The sequence below is a fragment of the Solenopsis invicta genome, chromosome 14, assembly GCF_016802725.1.
Source record: "Solenopsis invicta isolate M01_SB chromosome 14, UNIL_Sinv_3.0, whole genome shotgun sequence".
Lineage (NCBI taxonomy): Eukaryota > Metazoa > Arthropoda > Insecta > Hymenoptera > Formicidae > Solenopsis > Solenopsis invicta.
In genome coordinates, this window is record NC_052677.1 from 13891713 (window position 1) to 13915609 (window position 23897).

Consider the following 23897-nt stretch of genomic DNA (forward strand, 5'->3'; position numbering starts at 1 on the left):
AACGAGCGTTCTGGTTACACTTGCGGGAAATACGTTCGACCGGCCAGCGTACCGCGAATCCTCTTATCGTCGCAATCTCAGATCGCGTCGGGTTTGAATGCAAAACTAAGCGCGCGACAAGCCGCGGTGACGATCCTGCAGGCGTCCGAAGTCACGGCGCATCGAGGACTCCGAGCAATTCGTTCAACCTGTTGCAAAGCCGTCGACATCGATCCTGTCCTCCATCGATTTCCCTCTTGAGTGACATACCTATCGCGAGGAGGGTGTGGCAGAATGACCTCGTCACGGAAACTCGAGAGGAAGACAAAACGAAGAATGCTCAATTAACGCGCCGTTTCAGCACGGCATTTCACGACGACGGCTTCCGGAGTGTGTGATAACGCATTATCGGGCAAAGTAGATAACAAAAAGTCCGGTCTGTCGATAACGCAACATAGGTTTGGATAAGTGGAGAGTCTCCTCCAGATGAATTTTTACCGAACCCGTGTAACTTACGTAACTCTTTTTTCGGAATGTCAAACGGTGAGATTTGATTGAACGAGTTATGCACGTTATTAAGAATAATAAAAAGCAAAAAATATGAACAAAGACAAACGACTTTATATAATGATAATAGCAGTAATAATAACAACGATAACAATAATATAACACGAATTCTCGATGATGCGATCGCGATGACCTATTCCTTGATTATTTTCAGCACATTTTCAGTCGCCACAAATCAAAGTGTTCATCATACAGCGTAAAAAAAAATATTGATCGTGTCGAAAATAATAATAATAATAGTAATAACGATAATAAACGACAAGCGCTACCGTTCGGCCGCCGCGTGGCATAGGCGGCGACCTATTACGCGAAACACGACACCGGCGCCGGTCCGAGGCTGGAACCACTTGTAAAAGCGAACCCCCTTTTCCCCCCTCTTGTGCTTCCCGCAGGCCAGATCGAGAGGAACGTGCATCGGACAGAGCTAGAAACCGTGGGCGAACGAGCGGCAAGGGAACGTGGATCGAGCCCGACGGAGTCGCGATGGGAGCAGGGGTAAGTGAGGAGGAGCAGCAGCAGCAGCAGCAGCAGCAGGAGGAGGAGGAGGAGGAGGAGGAGGAGAAAGAGGAGATGAGGGGGAACCGCGCGATACAGAAGGGCGAACAGCCGCGGATAGGACGGGCGGATAGGACGAGCGATGAACGGGGTGAGGGAGGACACAGCCGCCCGGCACCGGTGGTGAAACGGAACGGGGCAAAAAGAACGAGGAGAACGAGTGTGCCGGCTGGGAGGAAGAGATAGAGAGGCGAGAGGGAAACGGACCTCTCGAACGTGCTTTCGCGGAGCAGAAGGGAGCAGAAAGAAGAGGGAGAGAGAAAGAGAGAAGGAAGAGAGAAGGAGAAGGGGAGAGATGCGTGTGCGACGGAACGAGTTGAAACGAAATGCACGGGAATACACGTATATATCGGGGGTACGAGAGACGCCGAAGGAAGCCAGAGAGGACAGAGGGAAGTCGGGGACGAAAGGGGAGAGAGGGACGGAGGGAAAAAGCGAGGAAGGGAGGCGCGGCAGGGAGAAATTCTGACTCTCGAGATGCGAGAACTGCCGCGAGTCTGTGGTGTGCGAAACTTCCTCGCGATATATAGACGACGGTGCGGCGAGGGGGAAAAGGGTATACGAGGAACGGGCGGAGAGGGAGTTAAAGGGGATGCGGAGTATCAACGAAGAGAACGATCGAGAACGGAAGAGAGAGAGAGAGAGAGAGAGAGAGAGAGAGAGAGAGAGAGAGAGAGAAGGAAAAGAGGAGCGGCCCCGAAGGGAGAAGCGGGACGGAACAACGGAATCGTAACCCGACTCTGGATGGGAGCCAGCATGAAACCCATGGTATGTAAAACTCCCCGTGAGAGCACGTGAGGGCGGGGGACAGAAAGGGTCCGGGGGGAAACACGCTCGAGATAGCCCGCGTGGGTAGCGTGTCAGCGGGAAAGAGCAAGAGAGAGAGAGAGAGAGAGAGAGAGAGAGAGAGAGAGAGAGAGAAAGAGAGAAATCGACAAAGAGAGAGAACAGGGAAGCCGCGAGTGTGTTGTAATCAATGAGTTTAGAGGGCGGGCGAGAACGCAGCGTGATTCGGGGTACCTTTGAGAACACCACGGTTGGTTTCGTACCAGAATTATCGCGATTAGTGATGTTCGCGTTATGTCTGTCGCGTAAGACATATTACGTTACAAACGCGCAAAGCTTCTTACTTTGCGCGTATGTCACGTGCTACCTTCAATTTTCCATCATTCTTTATCATTCAGCTCACGTGTCTCTTCAAGGCTCGCACGACTGTTTCTCTCTCTATCGTTGTTTTCGAATATCGAAGAGATCGCCAGAGAGACGCCATGACTAAAATCATTGTCATGTGCCCTGCGAGAGAGAGAGGGAGAGATTTAGAAACGTTTTGAACCCTAACGCGACAACAAAAAGCTAAGCAAGCGGAAAGCGATACGCGTGAGCGTGAGCGATGTTCCGTTGACTTTAAAGCGTAATGGTTTTACGGTACGTCAAAGCTGGCATACTGGGGGTCGCGCGACGGGGTTCGAAACGCGGGGGGTGAGCTACATAGTGAGAGAGCGAGTCGGGGCTGCTCGTAGCGAGGATTCGCGTTCTGACGGGGCCATTACACCCTTGATTTCATTACGGCAGCCTTGCTAGTCGACTGCAATCTCTCCCGCTTCCACTCCCCCTCCTCCACCCCCTCACCCCTTCCCGCCTCACTCTCTTCTCTTTTCCTTCCTCCATCTCTCGTTCGCGCTCTGTAATTCCATCATATCGCCATCCCTCACTCTCACTGTTTCTCTCTTCATTCCCGTCTACCCTCGCAACCCCGCCACCCCTTCGGAGACCCCTTAACGACTCTCTCCGTAACCGTTTGGTTACCGTCTCGAATCAGTGATCTTCAGTGTCACTCGGAGTCGTCCCGATTCTCCGTGACGTTTCACTAGAAGGTGCAAATTGAACGAGAAACTTTTTACGACGAGCTCGCCCGGAAAATCAGAAGTTCTCCGCGATGGTGGGGGACGGCTTAATTGTAAACCTCCGGCGAACGGACAACGCGGCGTTATCGAGGGGATTCATCGGAAATTGGACGGTTCCCGCAGGGGGAGGAAAAAATTCACCCTCCCAGATTGAAATCGTAGGCGGCACGTTTGGTGTCGCGACAGGGTAATCCGTCAGATTTCACGATGTTTATCTTTTCGAGTTTACCACAAAGTTGATGCGACATCGTTGCAACGTGATTCATATCAAATAGTTTTTCTGAATGAATTAAGAATACGAAATAGAATGTAAAAAAAGAACAATTTGAGATAAAGAATATAATATAATTTTCATCTTTCTTCTAAAAATATAAAAAATTTGGAAAGCACTATGTCTATAAAAAATCATATTCTTCTCTTTACATTTTCAACTCGAGAGTAAAACAAAAAATCAAAAGCAATCAAAATAATACAAAGCAATCTTAATCGCGACTGGAAACTATCAGACGAGGTTTGGATCGGTGACTAGATTGAGGTTTATAATAGGGCGACCCTCTTATCTATCAATCACGCGTCTTTAATTCAACCTTCTCTTGTTCGACCCTTCGATGGGTCTTCGCCCTTGCCCTTCGGTCTCTAAAGTGCCAAACGCTTTGCGGCGAACCACAAGGGATAATTGAAAACAATTATCGCCACAATGATACTCTCACCGATCATGAGATTCTTGCAAATAAAAAGCAATTAAAGTCAATTGAAAGGAATAAAAATCTAAACATCCGAGATATACAAATTAAAACCTGAACATTTTGATTATATGCAATTAACTAATAATGGTAATACTTAATAGAATTTAACGATGAAAAAAATTTTTGCTATCAAACACACGATCAAGTTAGGAAATGAATGTGAAAATCTTGTAATGCCGAATTTTTAAGACTTAGAATGGCAGCAGTCAGAGAAAAATTATATTTAAATTGATGAAATCGTTTCTTTAACTTGATTTTTTCAAACTAAAGTAAAAATACCTTTAAAAAAAATAAAAATTTATTTGATTTCAAGAAATGACATTAACTGTTTCTCAAAGGTAAATAAATTGTTTGTTCAAGTTATTTGTTCATCAACTAACAATCCAAACAAATTATTTTTTAATTCAAAGAAAGACTGAGAAAAATGTAAGAAATAATTTAGTTGTTTTGGTTTGGAAAATATATTTCTGTTGTTTAAAAAAAGATTTGCGTTGCACAATCAAATTATTTTTTTAGATTCTAATAAAAAGAACAACCAAAACATTGCTTTAAATCAAAGAAATTTTTCTTTAACCATATAGCGATGCACAAATTTCTTTGAGTTAAACAAATTTTTTTCACTTAAAAAAACTTTTCTCTGAGTGAGATTAACAAATATTTTCATCTAATTTTTAAGAAATAAAATTCGACAATAAAATCGGATATAAAAATAAATTGCATTTATTTCTTTGTGCTCTTAATGAGCGAAAATTCGCGAAGTCGTCCCCTTCGGAGAAACCAAAGTTACCATGATTGGCCACCAAAAGTGGCACTCGATTGATAATCCAGCGAGCCCATGCTCTGCTCGATTCGGCCACGGATCGCCGGAAGGAGCGAAGCGAGACGGAACGAAAGACGAAGGAGGAAGAGAGAGAGAGAGAAAGAGGGGGGGGGGAGGAGGCGAGGGAGATCGAACGGCGGGATGAGAAGTGGGTGCTCGGTTGTAGTGGAGCGAGGGTTGGATACCAGCATTTCGTTCGCGGGAGATCGAAGCGGGTGGGTCGAGAAGACTCGGGTGAACGTAGACAGGCGGGCGAGAACAGGGCGACAGGGGACATCGAAATAGGGTTAGGCAGGGTTCCCCTCGTAATGTGATTGCTCACCCGTTTCACCTCGTCTCGGCCCGGTCCCGACTACTTGCCGACTCGGTCGTTCACCATCCTATTCTTTCCTCTATCCTTTTTCATCTTGCCTCTTCCTCTCTTTTTCTCCCTCTTCTCTCTTTCGCTCTTTCTCTCTCTCTCTCTCTCTCTCTCTACCTCCCTTCTTCTCTCCCTGGTCCAGTAGGATTTCCCTCGCGGTCTCCGAAAACGACGACGGTTTTTCTGCCCGAATATAATTCTCGACCGCGGAGACGGATGTGGCCGGCATGCGGCCGCATTCCGTTATTCTTCGTGCTCGCCCCGCACCAGAAAGCGAGAGAGATCACCGCGCAGGAGGAGGAGATGGCTGACCAGACGGGAACAACAAGTGGTCACTGCCGCCGATTACGAGGTCGCGTCCCGCCTTCCGCGAGATGAATTCAACGGGCTTCGATTTTAGCCCTGCAGAAGCGAGATTTGAGGAAACTAACCCGTGATCGCGGTTTAATGTCAAATGTTTTAGATGCTAATTGACCTATTAAATTACTAATTAGTCTGCCGATCAATGCGGTCTGGCCTCACTAAAGTCACAACGCCTGCACATTTTATCCGATAAAAAATGAGAGAATGCAAATCTGTCTCTTTCTCCCTCTTTTCTCCTTTGCTCCTCTTTCTCTTTCTCTAATATGCTATAAAAAATTATATGTGTATATGGAGCGTCATGGAATTATAAAACACTATTGTCTAAATTAATTATATAAACTGTCGAAAATAAAGCGGGTCTCTGTATGGTAAATTAAATATTACCTTGTTAATAATAAGATAATTTGTTAGCCAAGCTTCTATTCCCGAAATATTCTATTATGCATTTAATATTTGATAAAAAAATCCTTTTATTTAATTTTCTATACATTTATTATATTCTATCTATTTCTTTCGCGGATTTTAACTCTGAGATTAATGTCAAGCTTTTCATATTTTTTAAATAACACATAAATTATTTCCCGTCTAAGGATTATATAAAAGGGGAATGTACTTCTCTTCGAGAAATCTCTAGATCCAACTCTAATTTTTCCCGTTAAGAATACCGGCTTTCGCGGAAACATTTTCTATAAATTTTAACGCAGCGCGATATCCCTCGATACAACCGATATCCGGACGGAACAACAACTGCCTCGCGGGATATCGATGTTACAGCAGATGTTTCGACAGGTACTGACACCGATTATCTGACGTCGAACACGTTCAAAGTTCCGGAATTAACCAGTCGGCGGGAGCTTTCGACGCTCTCGTCGTTCGTACCTGATTCTATTCTTATCGGGCACTTTAATCGCTTGCGGACTAAAAGTGTCCGAAAAGAATTTCACGAGAGCTGATTGCAGAAAAGGACGTGTCCCTTAAACTTTACCTTTCCGAAAATCGAGATTGCCATCACTTCGAAAACTCTTCGGGGAAGAGTATAAAGTCGATTTTTTTTGCGATACCGCTGAAGTTCTCAGAGCCAACCGACGCTTAATAAAATATTCACAAACTTTCACGATGTTCGCGACAGAGCTGAATTATCGACGATTCTAAAATCATTTTTTTTAAGGTACAAAATCCCCGAAACGGTATCGTAAAAGTATAAAACGCAACTAAATATCGGCGGCAATCTCTATCTCACCGATGTCGCCACGCCTGCCTCCTAGCACCCGCCCCGACGACGTGTGCACCTACATCGACCAAAAATTCCGATAGCAACGACGAAGGCAGGCCACAATTTCCGATTACCCGGAAGCCATATCGCGCGCGTAATATAAATCCACGGCTGGGTGAGGGGGGACGCATTAGCGTTTGCTCCGAGGGAGGAAAGGGGCACAACCAGCCCTTCGCGCGACACTAATTTTAACACAACATTTCCATCCTTGTCGGACGGCGCTAACGACGTCAGCGAAGACAAATCATCGGCGTTGCACCCGGCGCGTGAGTTCGGAAGGTCAGCGTAGCTCGCGGCGTAAGGGACGAGAGAGGCGTTGTAACATCCCACTCGCCCCATCCCAACCCTCTCATCCGCCTCTCCGTCCCTTCCCCCTTTAGGGCTATATACCGCGGCGGTGTCAGTTCGAAAGTGCGAGCAGGCATCGGCCCGCGGCGCGACGCATCGATCCCGCTTTCCATCTCTCACCCTCCGTTCCCTCTCGACGTCATATCCTCTCTCGGCTGCACCCTCACCCTCCTCGCGCCCTTCCTCACTGTCGCTGCCGCCGCCGCCGCCACCGCCGCTACCACCGCTGCCGCCGCCGCCTCCCTGGTTGCCCTCCCAGCCCTTCCAGGACCCCTGTCCCTGCGGCGCGCTCACACCGACCATTTATACCACCCCATCCCTCCGACGTAACGTACGACGGCTAACCATGATACAGATACCAGAAATCCACCCACATCGTAGCGCGTTATGTGGGCAGGCATGAGGTGTGTGTGTGTGTGTGTGTGTGTGTGTGTGTGTGTGTGTGTGTGTGTGTGTGTGTGCGCGCGCGCGTGCGTGCGCGCACGTGTGTGCTGCTCTCGCGAGGAGCGCGCGTATAACCCGGCCCGGCCGTGCCAACACGGCCCGCCATCATTTTAATGAAGATGTAATTACGGACGTTTCGGCGCTGGAATCAGCAATGCGCCCGTGGCGCGACACGCCGAGTCGCATTATTGGCTGCCTTATTAACCACTGCGCGCGATGCACGCGTCTCTCCCTCTCTTTCTCTCTCTCTCTCTCTCTCTCTCTCTCTCTCTCTCTCTCTCTATCTTTGTCTTCATGAAGCGCGTTGTGTTCCGGCCGCACATTGTGCACACGTTCTATTTCCACCCCGCCAGCTAAATCTCTGCGAGTAATATTATGTGTAACGTCCAAACGGTCTCGCGAGCACAGAAAAAGGGAATGTCTCACGACAAGAACGCCAACGTCAACGTATACTGCAGATTTACATGCGCAAAATCTGCATGGGTACATAGGTAAAATTGCGGAGAAAGAAGGCCGCAGAGGTTGCGCGCCGAGCGCTAAACCACCCTGCGAGTGTTCCTCATCGAGAATTTGAATTTCACCCGAGCGCTAAGCGCACGGAGCGCTAGCTGCCGAAGTGGTCCCACCCCTCCCCTCTCCCTTCCGCGAACTTCATTAAATCCACGAGCGTCGGGGCCGCCAATTAGTATAATGACGAGCTACGTGGTGCAAAAAGTTGCGCGCGACATGTTGTTAATTTTAACAACGCGCTTTGTTTCGTCGGTAACGCGCGAAACGTCGAAGCGTCGCGTTCTATCAAGATAACACGCGAAGCCGCTAACCTCGGGCTTTCGCGGATACGCGCTATTTCGCGGACGAGCGGAGAAGCCGGCGCGGCGCGAAAACGTTAACGATCTTCGCAATAACGCGCTCGCCTCTTCGTCGCTCATCTCTTCACTGATGTTACACGCGCTCTCCTCGATGTCCGTCCAGCCGGAAGGAAACCCTTATATTAATTAGAGCAGTTAAGGGCAACTATCCCTTCACGGTATGTAATGTGCTTTGGCTGATTTGATCCCCTAACGGGATTACGCGCTTGGGTTTTGGTGCGCTCTCGTTGCGCCGTGCAATCCCGTGTGTTTTGCGCGTGTACGTGCGTCTGTTGTTGAGTGTACGTGTGTGTGTGTGTGTGTGTGTGTGTGTGTGTGTGTGTGTGTGTGTGTGTGTGTGTGTGTGTGTGTATGTGCCGGTCATACGTGCACCGTATGCACCGCCATTGGCTTTTGGCTCCTACTGTTTGGTATGGGATCAGCGACGCACATTGCTTCGAGAATTCGAAATTATTCGTCTAAACTAGAACTGATGGCACCCGATTTCGGAATCGGCACGTTTGCGCCGACTCCGTAAAACAGATTATAGATACATTATGTATAGATAGATGTATAGATTATATACTCGGGAAGCCTTTTTGTACAGGCTACGGGATCAGACTCGAGATGAGCATTCTAAGTGCATCATAAAGACTTAAAAGCGATAAATTTAATAAAAATGCCTACGTGCTATGCGAACTGCGGGCTGGTTACTTCACTCTCATCAATGCCGGTAGACGGATAAAAACGAACGAGTTTTATTTAAAGAATACGTAACGATGAATAGATTTTTAATTGAATTTTTAATTGAAATAATTGCGATTCAATCCGCAATGACAATTTGTCATTAAGAAATCATTTTGGTTATTATATTAATAATTATATACGATTGTTTCGCTTGTTATACTATTTTTTTTCATGTAATAATTTTATACACGCATACAATACGTACCAAACCACAATTTTCATTGAAAACTATTCGACTGAAATGTGATAAACGCAAAATATGCGTCCAACGTAAGGAGCTTCGTCAGAATCGGTGACGCTTCGATGGAACTTTTAATAGAAAACAACCCCCATTACTCTCAAGAGAATTTCATCCCTCATGTCTCAAATCCAAGGGGTGTGGTGCGCCGCACTAAGGAGAGAGTGGCCCCTGTGACGGAAACTACCCTATCCAGTTCAGGGATGCTGGATGGTCCAGCATCAGCTCTACTGCGACTGAATCTTGATCTCTGGACGAAGGTCAGAAGGTCGCCAACGGTTTCTAGCCAACGGTTACACGGTTTTTTTTTGTTATTATATGCGCGAGACTAGACGCGTCTTTCAACGCGAGATAGCTCTATCGCTATTCTAGAAGCAAATATAATGGATGATGAGATGAGCAATTCATCTCGTTCAGACATATGATTTAAATTTATCTTAATTCCTCTTATTACAACAAGATTTTTTAATGACTCTTACACTATAATCGTACTTAAATTTCGAAAATAAAATGTTAAAGCAATACTTATATTTAGATCACCTTGCGCTATCACCATCGTGTTTCTAGAATTATATATATATATATATATAGAAAAATAATGCTCTTCAATTGGAAAAATTGGAAAAATTGATTACGCTTTAAAAAGGATTCAGCATCGGAGGAAACTATCAATTATACATTTTAGTTTAAGATATCATGCGCGAATTCATGTATTATATACAGATTGTCACATTCTTAAGCGAAATCTGACTTATGAATATCATCCCTTTAAATAAACACGAGCGTTATCTCAGTTCGTCGCGAGATGGAGGAAAGCTTTTGAATTTTGAACACTTCTCCGAGCCCCAGAGGCAGTAGGCATGATTGGTATCGACACGGCTCGCTTTTTCCTCTTTCTCCGCATGGTCTTTGCCCCGAAGTGGCGAGTGTATTGTAGCACAATACATTCGCCTCATCGACTATCTGCTCCGTATTGCCTCACCCTGCCTCCCTCCTCACTCCTTCCCTCTCCCACACACACACACACACATGCACAAATACAAGAATTCCCGAGAGTCTCGCGTCTAGTCGAGGTAAGTATCGTTTATTCGACTAATTAAGCTGATATATCGACGAAAACACGCGAGGACGTGACGTGTTTCCGACATCTACGTCTGCCAAGCTCAATTTCTGATGGCGAAACGAGAAATGTATCTCGATACGTGCGTGAAAGAAGATACGACATCCCATTGAAATTTCCCATATGTATCCTTTTACTCGTGAAAACCTGCAAAGACTTTCTGATAATTCTGTAAGATTTAAGGATGGCTAAACGCACATTATGCATACAATTTGCAATTACCGTACGAGTACCATCGGACATTTCGGCAATGTACAAAAATCTCTCGAAAGATTCTATTAATTTTATATGATCTCCTGCAAAAAAATTGAAAGTAAAAAAGAGAGACGAAGGGGGGAGGGGTCATAATCAATAACGCCAAAGAGAATTCTGTGCTACAGCGTAGGATTATCCTCCCACGAGCAAGAAAGCACGAAACGATACTCCCGGCTCAACCGAGGCTCGTGATTAGCGAGCTAGAAATTAATTAACACTGCAGGCCGTCCTGCGTCATCGCGTAATTGCCAGCGCCACGATGTGTTTGTTAGAGCATAAAATACGGAAGGGCCGCCCTGCGGGAGTGGCGGCCAAGGGTAAATGCGAGGGTGACGGGAAGGACGAGAGGTGGGGAAGAGGGGGGCCGGGGCGCTATAGAGAAAAATCGATATAATCTTCCATCTGCTAATAATAGAGGCTTAGCGCGATTCATTCATCTGCGGTGGGACTCGCGCGAATCAGTCCGACATGTTTGCGCTTTCGCATTACATGCCGATTGAATTCGCGGTGTAACGCGATATCTCCGTGCAACGGGGGTAACAATATTAACGTTTATTTTAATTGTTACAGTCACGCATAATGATGGTAATAAAAGGGTAATTCAATATCGATACAAATTTGGAGTTTGGAGATAATTGATGCGTTCATGTACTTGTGTACCCAGACGAAGAAAACCGTGTGAAAGAAAAAAATATCGAAAGAGATAACAATAATTTCGAAACGTATAAAAAGATATTCCTTTACAATGATATACATAGGTATGTTGAGCTTAAATATAAATTATATCACGTTATAATAATTGTTTATGTGCGTAAGATAATTTCCTTCGAGAACGGAGGAATATAAGATATTATCTCTCAAAGGTATGTTAAACTAAGTATCGGTATTCGGAAGTTGACCATGGCTATAAGGACTTATCAGCTTTCGGACGCAGCCGATAATCACTAATGGAATCTTCGTCGGTCCCTTCGTGTCGCACCCGAGAGCATTAATGCGTCATCCCGTCCACATAGGTGGTCGGAACGTACCCCGTATTCGTATCGAGGACTTTTAAGGATCAGAGATTGACAGGTATAAAGCGTTCGCATTTTTCGAAAAAGCGACGACACGTTTTACGATTGAAATTAGCGCTTCTACGAGGCGGCGCGGCGCGCCGTTCAGGCGTCTCGTATCGCGATCGAGAGTCCACTCGTATATAATGTACTTGTGAAAACGACTTAATATAAAGCGCGTTTAACGTCGCGCTCGCTTCGAACGATCGAATAGATAAATGTAAGACCCGTCGTAAATGCCGGCTTGTCACGCCGTTTTATAACCGGCACTCCGCTTCCAGCTATTAACGATATTAATTGGAAAATTGCGATGAAGAAAGCGCGCGTACGTAGATACGCACTTGGTCGTACCAGCATTAAAATGAGGCAACGTCGAACGATAAGTGATTTCCACCGCGAGGCGCGATCGTCTGGAATATTAATACCACCTGGTTAAGGAGACGATTTATCCCGGCGACGACGACGACGACGACGACGATGCGCGCGCGCCACGACGACGACAACGACAACGACAACGACGACGACGACGACGACGATGACGACGACAGCAACATACTTGCGCAGCCATAAGCGAGTTGAAGGGAAGTAATTTAGACGGAGTTAGCTCCCGGAGAGCTTTCGCGAGCTGTAAAGTTGGATATCCGTTGGACGTTTCCCGATAATTGTTTATCGTAAAAACGTTGACGGCACAACCGAGGCTGCATAATACATCCACTCTTTACGGCATTATTTTACAAGCGGTTTTCGGAGGCGGCACTTTTCTCCTCGCGAGAAGCGGGGCCGACAGGTATTACCGAACTTCCGGCTGCGCTTAATTGCGAGCAGCTTCAGCGAAATTAAAAACGAACGTCACGGCGTTGTATCCGCATATTTCTTGTATTAAAACGCGGCGCATGCACACGCCCCATGCTCGCGAAACTTCTGCTCGCGAGTCATTAGCGCGTAATCGTATCGCGGCGTAAAATGCTGCGAAACTGTTTCAAGCACAATTGTAAAGATCCCTTTAAATCGCACGAATATACTCGTAATATAAACCGCTAAGTACCGCTTGTTCATAGACGCCATTCTATATACTCATACATTTCTCAGCTCGTTAATGAAAAGATAACTTTAAGAGAGTTTAGAATCTTCCTTATGAGTCTTCACGTATCTCGAAAGTGTGCAGATGCCATAAATCTTTTTTACCCGACGCGATCGTGTATATATTATATGAAGCTAAATTGTCTGTATATTTGTGAGAGATAACTTTGAGAATATACAGCATTTTTGCAGGTCTTCTTTGTATCAAGTTCACGAAAATGCTACGAGTGTGGAGGGAGGGCTACAACTGCCGAGCCGAGCCATTTTTTACTCGGTAATGACACGAAGATCCCGAACGCGCCGCATGTTCGCGACATCAGGAACCCAATGGCAGAGCTCCTTGTTACGATTCCGATCACATTTTCCAGACATACGCGTCCCGCCCTGCCGCCCTTCTTCCTATCGCCCGCCCTCACTTGCGAGACTTTGGCGATCCGATCGATCGACCGTCGTCGTCGTCGTCGTCGTCGTCGCCAGGACAGGCGAGACGGCGGAGAAAGGCATCGCGTGTCTCCTGGCCTCGGAAAAGGGCTTAATCCTAGGCATTCCGCGGGCGAGGACTCGACAGGTCAGAGTCACCCGGTTGGGAGATAGCTGTGACGATAACGGAGAGAACGAAGAAGGAAGGAGCCCGCCTGGACAGGACCAGTCCTCTTTCTCGAACCCGCCGGACCGGATGCTGTATCCCCGAGGTGATTCTCTTTGGTCGGAGTGCGCGTGGAGGGAACGCGGAGAGGAAGGAGGAGACGGAGGAGGAGGAGGAGGAGGAGGAGTAGGAAGATGAAGAGAAAAAGCAAAGGAGAAAGAGAGCGAAGAAAAGGCTCCTTAATTCGCGGTCGGGCCGACCCGGGGCCCCGATTCCCGAGAGATTCGTTTGCATCGCGGGACTCGGTGGTATTTAAGCCCGAACGGGCTGCGAGATCGCGGCCATGATACCCTCCTCTCGTCCCACCTACCTCTCGTCGAATGTCGAGAGAGCAAAAGAGAGAGAGAGAGAGAGAGAGAGAGAGAGAGAGAGAGAGAGAGAGAGAGAGAGAAATATCGTAGTGGAGTAACGCGAGACGGGAGCAAAAAGAGAGAAAGAAAGCCGGCGGGAAGATCCGGAGAATGAGGCGGCAGTTGAGAAAGAGGATGAGGGAGGAGAGAAAGAGGGCCGATAGGACGGAGAGAGAGTTACAAACGAGAGCCCGTCAGCCAAGCGCGAATTAATTCAACGCACAGTTCTCCCTCCCTCCGTCTCCCTCCTACGACCTTCATCCACCCTGCTCCCTCGACCGACACCGCCGCGCCACGCCGCCGCCGCCGCCGCCGCCGCCACCGCCACCGCCCTGTCGCTTTCCCCGTAACTCTGCCCTCGAAGATGCGAAGGGTACAATGAGAGAAAGAGAAAAAGACAGAGGGAGCAAAAGAGAAAGAGAGAGGTAGTGGATGCGATATGAGGAGAGAGGGAACGAGATGGCGCAAAAAGGAAACACGCAGCGAGTCGAGAAGCAACACAGGTGAGACGCCAACGTCGGCCAGACACAAACAAAAGGAACTGCGACCGTGGCGGTGACGATCCTTGGAAACAGCATCGAAAGTGAGATCTCGCAGTCGCGCTATTCGAAAGGCGGGTAGGGTTCTCTCATTCGCGTGCTACGGATGCTGCTGCACTCGGCCGGGACCGCATCCGGGACAGTCTCTCGGTCCGTGCTATGATACATATCGCGATATAAATAGTTATTGATGTATAATAAATGTACTTATCGACTTGTCGCAATCCTACTAAATAAATTCTGCTCCTTTTATTTATTCTTCAGATGTCTCGCGTGATAAAAGCTGCGACAGCTCCAAAAAGTTTGTTGCAAAACTGGATATTTGCTCGAGACAGCAACACGTCGAAAAAATCATTGGTTAATAATCAGGGAATGACCATACTCGATATATTAATGATCAAACAATTTTTGATCGTTCCACATAAAATTTATAACGTTCATAACTTTTATAACGGATATCTCTACCTTGATTGATGCTTAAATAAAAAACGTGACGCAAAGTAGCGTTTTTTAACTGAAAACGTTAGAATCGGAAATCGGATGCGCCACATATTCGCCGCGTTTTTCTTCGTTAATGACTATCGGGACTCTGTCGGGGAACGAGAATATTAATTCGACGAAAAAGTGTAAAATTCCGCAGGACCTCTTCTCTCCTTCGGAAATCGAAATTGATCCGGCGTTCGGCGCCGCGACGACGGCGACGACGTCCATTCGGAAAAGGCGTTGAATAAGAGAAACGATGTGCTAATCGGCTCGTTTACAGTCACGTGCACGCCCACCGTCCGGCGGTGACGTTCGATTTGCATCGGCCACTTAACGGGTGTACATAATATATCTGCACCCGTCGGCAGCCGCCGCCGCTGCCGCCGCCGATTGCCCCGTCTCTCGCTCTCTTCCTCCACCCGTATATACCCTACTCTCCACGAGTGAATCGGCCCGTCTCTGTTTTTCTCTCCCTCGTGCACTTTTTTCCTCCCCGTATTTCTCGCCCATCTCCCAACCCCCTTCCCCTCGCGCTTTCCTCTCTTACCCGTCTATCCCGCCGCCTTTTCTCCCCTTCAAGGCTGCCCGCCCTCCCTGCTGTTTCGTCTCCCTCTGGATAGCGCGCTCCCTCACTCGCGCCGACCCTCACGCGAACCCCCTCACTCGAGAGAGCATTTCCACCCTGCCGCGGCAGCTCTGGGCGGCAGTGGTGGCGGCGGCGACGGCGGCGACAGGGGAGGAAAAGCGAGTCGCAGAGCCAAGGACGGGGGCGAGTATGGCGGAGACCAGAGGGCAAGGGTGAGAGAGCCGGCAGCCCTACCTTAACAAGTAACAAGGGTGGAGAATTAATGAGAGAGGGCGCTCGGGCGGACACTTGTGGCTACCGTCCGACCCCGGCTATCAAACCGAGGCACCGCCGAGCCACGAAAAACCCTCGAATTTAACCCACCTTCTCTCCCGTCGACTTCTCTAGTGGTCGAGGAAAAAGAAACGGGAAAAAATTTTCCGTTCCCGGCCTCGCGGCGAAATTTTTCGGGGAACGATATAACGAATCGTCGACACGTGTACGCTCCGCTCGAGAGGAAGTTACGAGGTTTCGCGCGAGACCCAGGTTCTTTCGCTTACTCGCTTCCGGAATTTTAAGGGGAATTGTTCGCCAGTACGGATTTTAAAAATTTTAGAAAGGTCGGTTCTTCATGTGCCAAAGGGGCCAAGTCGAATTGTAACCGACGAACGTTTCTTAGACCACTGATTGTAAAAATATTATTGTAACCGGATAGTTTTTCGCGTCAGTGTGTGCGCAAAATATGAAACTGCAGATATAAATCAAATCTTTATGATACTTACAACGTATTTGATATTATATTAAATAAAGATATAATATGTTACATGTACGACTATTATAATCTAGAATAATGTAACAAGTTTCTCACACTTCATTTAATCATTAAACCCAGCACACAAGTTTAGGAGACCCGTACAACTTTGACAAGTCATAATTTGTTTCAATCAATATTTTTGAACAATTTTTTTAAACAAAAATTTAGAATATCAGAAATGTGACCGAATAAACGACATTGCCAGCAAATGATCTATTGCAAAATTATTTTTTTACAACGAAAAATTAAGCGAAAATAAAAATTTGTAAAACATCTATTTTTTTTTTACAATACTTAGTATTAAATCCAAGACCATTTTTTTTTTAATTAAAACATATTTTTGCAACAAAAATCTTTTAATACGCGTTTGAAAGCTAAAGAGTAATACTTTTAAGAAAAAATCATGGCATTGTCATTTCTTTTAAAAAGTATAATCATATAACAAGGTGAATATGATGACGAAAAGCTTTACTTTCGCGTAGTTTGAATTCTAGTCGAGCTGTGAAGCTGATCAATGTAGTAATCGATGAAGACTTTTATTTCCCCCTAGTCCGAACTTTCTCATTCTCCCTTCATACAGCAAGTGATCGACATTGCGATGGATCTCCCAGGCCTAATGTGCTGTGTATTAAGGATTAAAAATTAACAGATTTGGCAAAAAAAAATCATTTCTCTTTATTTAACTCAGAGAAAGCAAAACTTATGAGACAAATATCATAGATACACTAAGGAAAAAAAATTATTAACTTGACTAAATTTTTTAATTCGATTAAATTTTTTAAATTGAAATATTTATGCATTTGACTTAAATACATAAAAAAACACTTGAACTTAAGCATTTATATAAACTACATATATATTTAACCTAAATACATAAATATTTGAACAGAAGAAATTTAATCAAGTTGAAAAATTTAGTCAAGTTAACATTTTTTTCTCAATGCAGATATATACGAGTGTCCCTGAAGATATGTTAAGAACGCTGCTAGCTCCTTCCGGAAAGAGAATCCCGCAGTTCCGTTGCACGAGAATACGTCAACCGGCTTACGCGCACACGTCAGCGACGTCGCGGCGCGTAACGTGAATTTTAATTAAAGCAATTAAGCGTGTGTCCATAACTAGTCGTATTAACCAAAACGCGCGAGCCGGCTCGCTTGAAAAACGCGCGACAGCGATGTGTCACACGAAAGGGTGGACATCTGGCCTATCTGCACCGTCCTCTCGGCCATCCCCCGTCCCCTTGTCCTGCTGCTGGCGACCCCCACGCGCATCCCCACGCTAATTTCTACTTACCCGCATAGTGGCGGCCGTGCCTTTATTTTAATTAACACTCAGTGGATTAGTCACCCCGCCGTGCCGGCTGGAAGCTGTTTTCGCGACCCTCCAACCGGCGGATACCGAGGGTAAATTGGAACATTTTTTACGTAACCATGATTACTGACCTGATGCTTGGATTAATTGCAGTTTTCCAGTTTTACAAAAGATATTCGTACGCGTATAATAATAATTTTATAAAAAATCTTTAATTTTACATAATTTTTGAATGGCTAGATCCTTACAAAATGTTGCAAATTGCATTGGTACACATCAAAAACGTAAAATTGAATAAATATTTAATTTTTTGTTCAAACGCGATAGATTGGTGTTGCAATCGACGACCACGCGAGTGAAAAGTAAAATAAATAACGTGAAAAACTTCCTAATTAAGATAAGATCATTACATGCGACGTTCAAGTGGCCATCAATCAGTTAAATAAACAAGGTGTCACTTCAAAGAGATATCTTCTAAACAGATTACGACATATATGAAAATCTTCTCATTTAATTGCTTCCCTGAAGTAGAGGCATCGATGAAACGACAGAGAAAAGAAATCGAAAGCCGGAGGAAGCGTTTCAGCAAAGAGATGGGGCGCAAAACTGGATGCTGATGCGGAAAACGAACGACGCACATTGGTGGGCCCACGAGTTCGCTCGTCTCGTATCGTAAAAATCGAATGTTTCCACAGCGTAGGCGAGAGAGCGAGTCAGAGAGAGAGAGAGAGAGAGAGAGAGAGAGAAACGGAGAAAGGGAAAGGGAGCAGAGCGCGGCAGAGGCACCTTTACGTTCGTAGACGTGACTCCAACGCCGGCTGCGGAAATATATGGGGCCGTAACGGTCGCCGCTGCCACGGGAAGCTCGAACGGAGGAACTGAACGAGGAACTGAAGTAGCGGCTAGAAAAGGACGGAAGACGACGACGACGACGACGACGACGACGACGACGACGACGACGACGACGACGACGACGACGACGACGACGACGACGACGATAGGAGGATGAGAGTTCGGAACGAGGGAAACGAGAGCGTTGCGGAGAACGCGAAGCTGGCTCCTCCGGCAAAAGCTGGAACGAGGGAGAAAGAGAGAGAAAGAGAATGAGAAAGAGGACGAGAGTTATGGAAGCGTCAGAGGGACGGGAAAACCACCCGCGATGCGAGAGGGAGAGAGAGAAGGAAGAACAAGAGAGGGCTGGAACGAAACGGAACGTGAATATACACCCTCCACCGCTGTGCCATTGCCGACGCCGACGCCGCCGACGCCTCGCCGCTTGTCCGTTGGCTCACGGGACCCTCCCGGCTGGCTCCACGACCAGCCCTCACGACCCTGTTATTTGCATACGCTGACCTCCTTTACCGATTTCCATGGCCAAACAGAAGCTTCCCGCGGACACGGGATTTTATTCTCGACTGCTACCGGCCTTTCTACGGCCGACTATATAGATCGACGTCGCCTCTGATGCGATTCCGACTTGATAACGACGTGAAAGTTCAAGGCGCGGAGTCCTCGCGTGAAGAAGTGAACACGCTCTCAGTGAAAGACCGCGAGCGTTAGAAAATTACAGTCAGTTTTTTACATTAAGAATTGTAAAAATTGTGAGTTGCGTATTTTAACAATTCCTTTTCGCATTATTATGAATCGTAATGAATGTTACGAGGATTTATTTAAGGAGAATCTACTAATGTTAAATTATCTGACTGACGATAGAAATTTTAGCCGCATTGATAGTCTCATACATTGAGAACAAAAGTTGTTAACTGGTTTGGATTCTTCGGTTAAAATATTTATGTATTTAAGTTAAATATATAAATGATTAGATTAAAGTTCAAGTATTTTACATATTTAAGTTAAATACATAAATATATAATCAACTTAACAACTTTTTTCTCAGCTGTAAGTTAAGGGGTCACATACTTTCTCGATACTTAAAAATTACTAATTTTTAGGAACTTTTTTGAAAAAAATAATAAATTTGATATCTACAAAAAAGACATGTTTTACTGATTATTAATGTAAAAAAATAATTTTTTTTAATTGTTTCGACTTATTTAAATTAACTTTTACTGGAACTTTTTCGAGCTCTACATTCTTCCAGTCTTAGCCGTTCTAAAATTCTGTACAAAAACAAAAATAAGAAAAGTAATTGTCTTTAGAATAATTATGTCATTAAGGCTTGACGAACCTTGTTCGAAATTTGAAAATTTTGTAAAAATGGAAAAGTTATAGCATTAAAAAAAAAGTTCGATTTTGTCGACAAATTTTCAACATTTAAATGTTTGTAAAAATTGTTAAAATAAAAAACTTGAAAAAAATGACCAGACAGATTAAAGAGAATTGCATTTTACACAAGTAAAAAATCTGTTCTATCAAAACAGATTGAAAACTGTTAAAGTTATCGTGCTAAAACTTTTGAAAAACATGATTTCGAGAGAAACGCGTTTAAAGTTTGACAAAGAAAATTCATGTGAATAATTATATTTTTGAGCAACTTTCCACTTTTTTTCCCGTAATCTCGATAGGTACTACAAAGAATGATTTGTAAGATAAAAAAAAAGAACGTTAACTTTTTTGAAAGTTGAGAAGGTATGAACCCCTCATTAATTCATGAAGCGGCAAATTTTATAACAAACAAGTACAACTTTTTTTCAATCACAAATAATTAAAAATTATAGAAACGTAAGCAATAATACGTCCACGCTATATACACTACGTTCTGTTCCTCTATCGTGTTCGCTCATCAACCGGTCCATTATTCTAAAGTTCGTACTTTTATCGAGCCGGGCCCCCGGGCTAATAATTTCATCAGACCGCCACCGGCGTCAGCGGCTTCCATTTATTTACGGGACGCGTGTGGCGGGACAGGCGAATGGCGAAACGTTTTATATACGCGCGACGGAGAGAAGTCTCGTTCAGAATCAGGCCGAGTCGCCGCGCCGGTACGCTCATTGTCCCGGGTACGAACAATGAGTTACCGGCGCCTTTATCGTCGCGGCGCCGCAAGACGCTCCTCGTAACGAGACGGCGCGATGGGAATACGAGATTGTCGGCATGCGTTTCTGCCCGCGTGTCTCCCCGCACACGCGAACGAGAGGGGGGGGGGGGACACATATACACGCGCGTATACACAGCGTCAGCTTTTTGGCAGTCGCGCGATACCTCATATTCGCCTCGTCGCCCCTTTGTCGACGGGGAAAATCGTCGTAAGCTGAATGCTCGCGACAATAAAGGATCTGTACGTATGTAACACGCGGTTAGGGACTCTATTGCCTCGCGTATTGCACAACACGTACGCACACACGTGCATACGCGAGCGCACGTGCACGTGCGAGTGCGACATGTGACGCTTTTATAGGTCCTTCTCGTGCATTACGTCGGGAGTAAATTTTCTCCGAGTGGTAAATCACGATAGGCAACGGCATTTAACGCAGCGAGAAATTTTGTGAAATCTTGCCGATTTCACGATTTAATTCGATCGGGAAGATCTACGCGTTTCAACTTCGTAACGTGTGCTTCTTAACAAACATTTCGAAAAAGACGTAATATATCGCATAATTTGTTTCGACAGATTTATATTAAAATGAAAGCTGTATTCGAGAGAAATAATCGCGGACCATCCACACACGAATTCCGTTATTTATTTATTCATTCATTTCAATTGCGGATTGATACGCGCGTATTTTTTTTTTTTTCCAAAGTTTCCTTCTCCGCTTCCGAAATTCACTCTTTGTTCACTCCGTAATTTGTATTGATACGAGCGTGTCGCAATTAATATCTCATTCCGTCTCAATGCAGCGCACGTCGATTGACGCCGTTGAATTAATTGATATTTGAAAGTTTGGTGAAAGTGTGTGTCCACTCTAAATCATGCATGCCGATCGCCATGCCGTTAAAGAGATATTTAAAGCGCGTGCGTGCATAGTAAAGCCGGATTCCTAGATCAAGCGAGCGCGAACAAACACGAATGAACGTCATCGCCAGTACGGCGACATCACTCGCGCTCGTTGAAGCGAGTTGTTAATTCACGTTTGTCCGCCAGTAGCGAAAATCTCTAAGTTCACGTTACGTATACGCTATGGATTTTCAATACTGGCGGTGTATACCTACGGTGACCATACTTTCTTCAGGAAAATAGAAGGCAATTTTAAACATTTTAGAGTTTTCTTCTTGTATGTGTGTGTGTGTGTGTTTCCAAACCTGTTTAAACTAAACAACCAAGAGCCGGTTAGTAAATTGGAATTGATCAGTCGCATCGCCCGTTATGTGAAATGACAAATGCGATTGGTCAATTCTAATGGGCTAACCGGTTGGTTAGCTAAACGAAGATTGGTGAAAGAGGCCCTAAATCAACTGTTTCCATACAAATGTACTCATTAGTACGATATTAGACATTAGAACCCCGGTTGGTAAAAATCATGTTTTTTTAAAACTGTTTTTCTTTTTGTTTTAATGTTTTAAATGATATATGTTATATTGTGTGCTTGAAAGATTATTTTTTTACCAACCCTGATTAGAACGCTAATTAGAGAAGAATTTCCTGTAAAAAAAAAAGGTAAACTAAAAGATAAAATTGAGTTCTGGGAAAACAAATAAATCTAAAGGACAGTTACCCGAAATATAAAGGACTGTCATTTAAAATAAAAGAAAAACATGGTTACCGTATGTATATGAGAAACAAGGCCTCACTAAGGCTGCGTTCGCGGAGCGTGTTGTCAGCGCTATTGCATCATTTTATCCTTATTTGACGTCTAATGACCGGTAAAGATAGAATGACAGAATAGCGCTAATAGCGCTAATAGCGCGCTCTCCACTAGGACGCGAATCAACAACTCGCCTCGATGGCTGCGTTTGCTTTGGCGCTCACAGCGCTTTAAGCATCATTTCATCCTGTTGTTTATCAAATATTATTAAACAAGGACGAATAATGCTTACAAGCGCTGCATGTGAGCGCCAAAGCGAACGCAGCCGATGACGTCGCCGTTCAGCGGCGCGGCGGTGTCGTTCGTTTATATTTGTTCGCGTTCTCTTGGATCCGGCTAAGCGATATCACGAACGAATTGACGACGACGCGACGTCGAGAAAAAAGGCTGAGATCGATCACGGGATTCCTGACGGCGGCGGCGACAACGCGCATTTTCCACGATTACGTTCACCAGCCTCGACACACGCGATCGGATCTTTCGGTTACGGCTCATTTCGTCGCGTTAACGCAACGAGCTCACGGGCGGGCGTGCGCCGACGTATCTGATGCCACGTCGTGGAGGAGGAATGTCGGGACGGGTCGTCTAGGACGTGTCCGGACATCGAGCGGCTTGCTAATGCGGGGGCCCCGAGCGCGGCGCGGAAAATGAGCGTATACATATGCGCCGCGATGCGCGCCGCCGAGAAAATCGAGAGGACGGTTCTCTCCTGCGGCGGAAGGCTTAACGGACGTGGCAACGTACGTAAAGAAAAAAAAAAAGAAAAAAAAAGAAAAAAAAACAGCAACATCCGCGCAAATTTACTGCCGAGGATAACAAGCGTCGCTCAACGTTACGTGCGACGCGCAATGACGTAGAGATGAAAAAAGGGGTAACGTCACTAAAGTACCCGCCGGTGCAGCTGTGACGAGATAAGACGCAGTTCTTCGGAGAACCGACTCTTACCGCGGGACGCAGCGAAACGCGGTTTGCGAAGAATACATGGAAAGATTTTTGAAAAAATAGCAAGGTACATTCACTCGAGAGTATACATACGGGAAACATTTCTGACGAAAATGTCGACGAGGCATTGAACAACCTTTCGATGGAAAAATGTTTTCTATCGCGTGGTTTCTTCGAAAGCCGTATCTGAATATCGAGGTGCGATCTCCTAGGCGCGAGTCTAATTATCTTATAGATTGGGAGTAATTAGGTAGCGACAATGAAATTTTATGTGGGAATAAAGATACAATAACCGCGGAATTTTGTGTATGTGAAGAAAACGTAGTGCGAATCAATTCTCTAATTGAAGAAAATTATAACGGGAGAATCTCTAAGGATGTGAGACAAGTTTTACGATAAGCAAATATCCAAAAAAATATAAATTATAGAAATCGTAAGAATTATAGAATTTCTTAAAAAAGAAGAGCAGTGTCAATATTTCTAATATTGTAAATGGATATACCGGATGTTATCAATTGCCTTTCGTTATATTGTTTTATACTTATCGATTATATTTATACAAAACCCGATAGTTTAGCAATTAACGAAAATTCAACATTAACATTAATTCAATATTAAAGGGATCCTAAAACACATTATCAACATTTTCTTATTAGAAAATATCTTTGAACTGACTTTACAAATTTCTAAGTTCTTTTACATAATTAAAAAGTTCGCAGAAAAATGAAAGGGGCAGGAGAGCGATTTCAAGCAAAACAATATTTTTTTATTTTTTAAACACCTCAAAAAATTTTTTGAGGTGTTTAAAACATTTTTTCATTGACATGAAACGCTTTTTATCCTC

General features: G+C 45.1%; 1 protein-coding gene across 1 annotated transcript in view; it reads right to left on the bottom strand.

The window, feature by feature from the left end:
• LOC105196220 overlaps positions 1 to 23897 on the bottom strand; it is a 103696-nt gene that overhangs the window by 78541 nt on the left and 1258 nt on the right. The gene's annotated exons all lie outside the window — the stretch shown is intronic.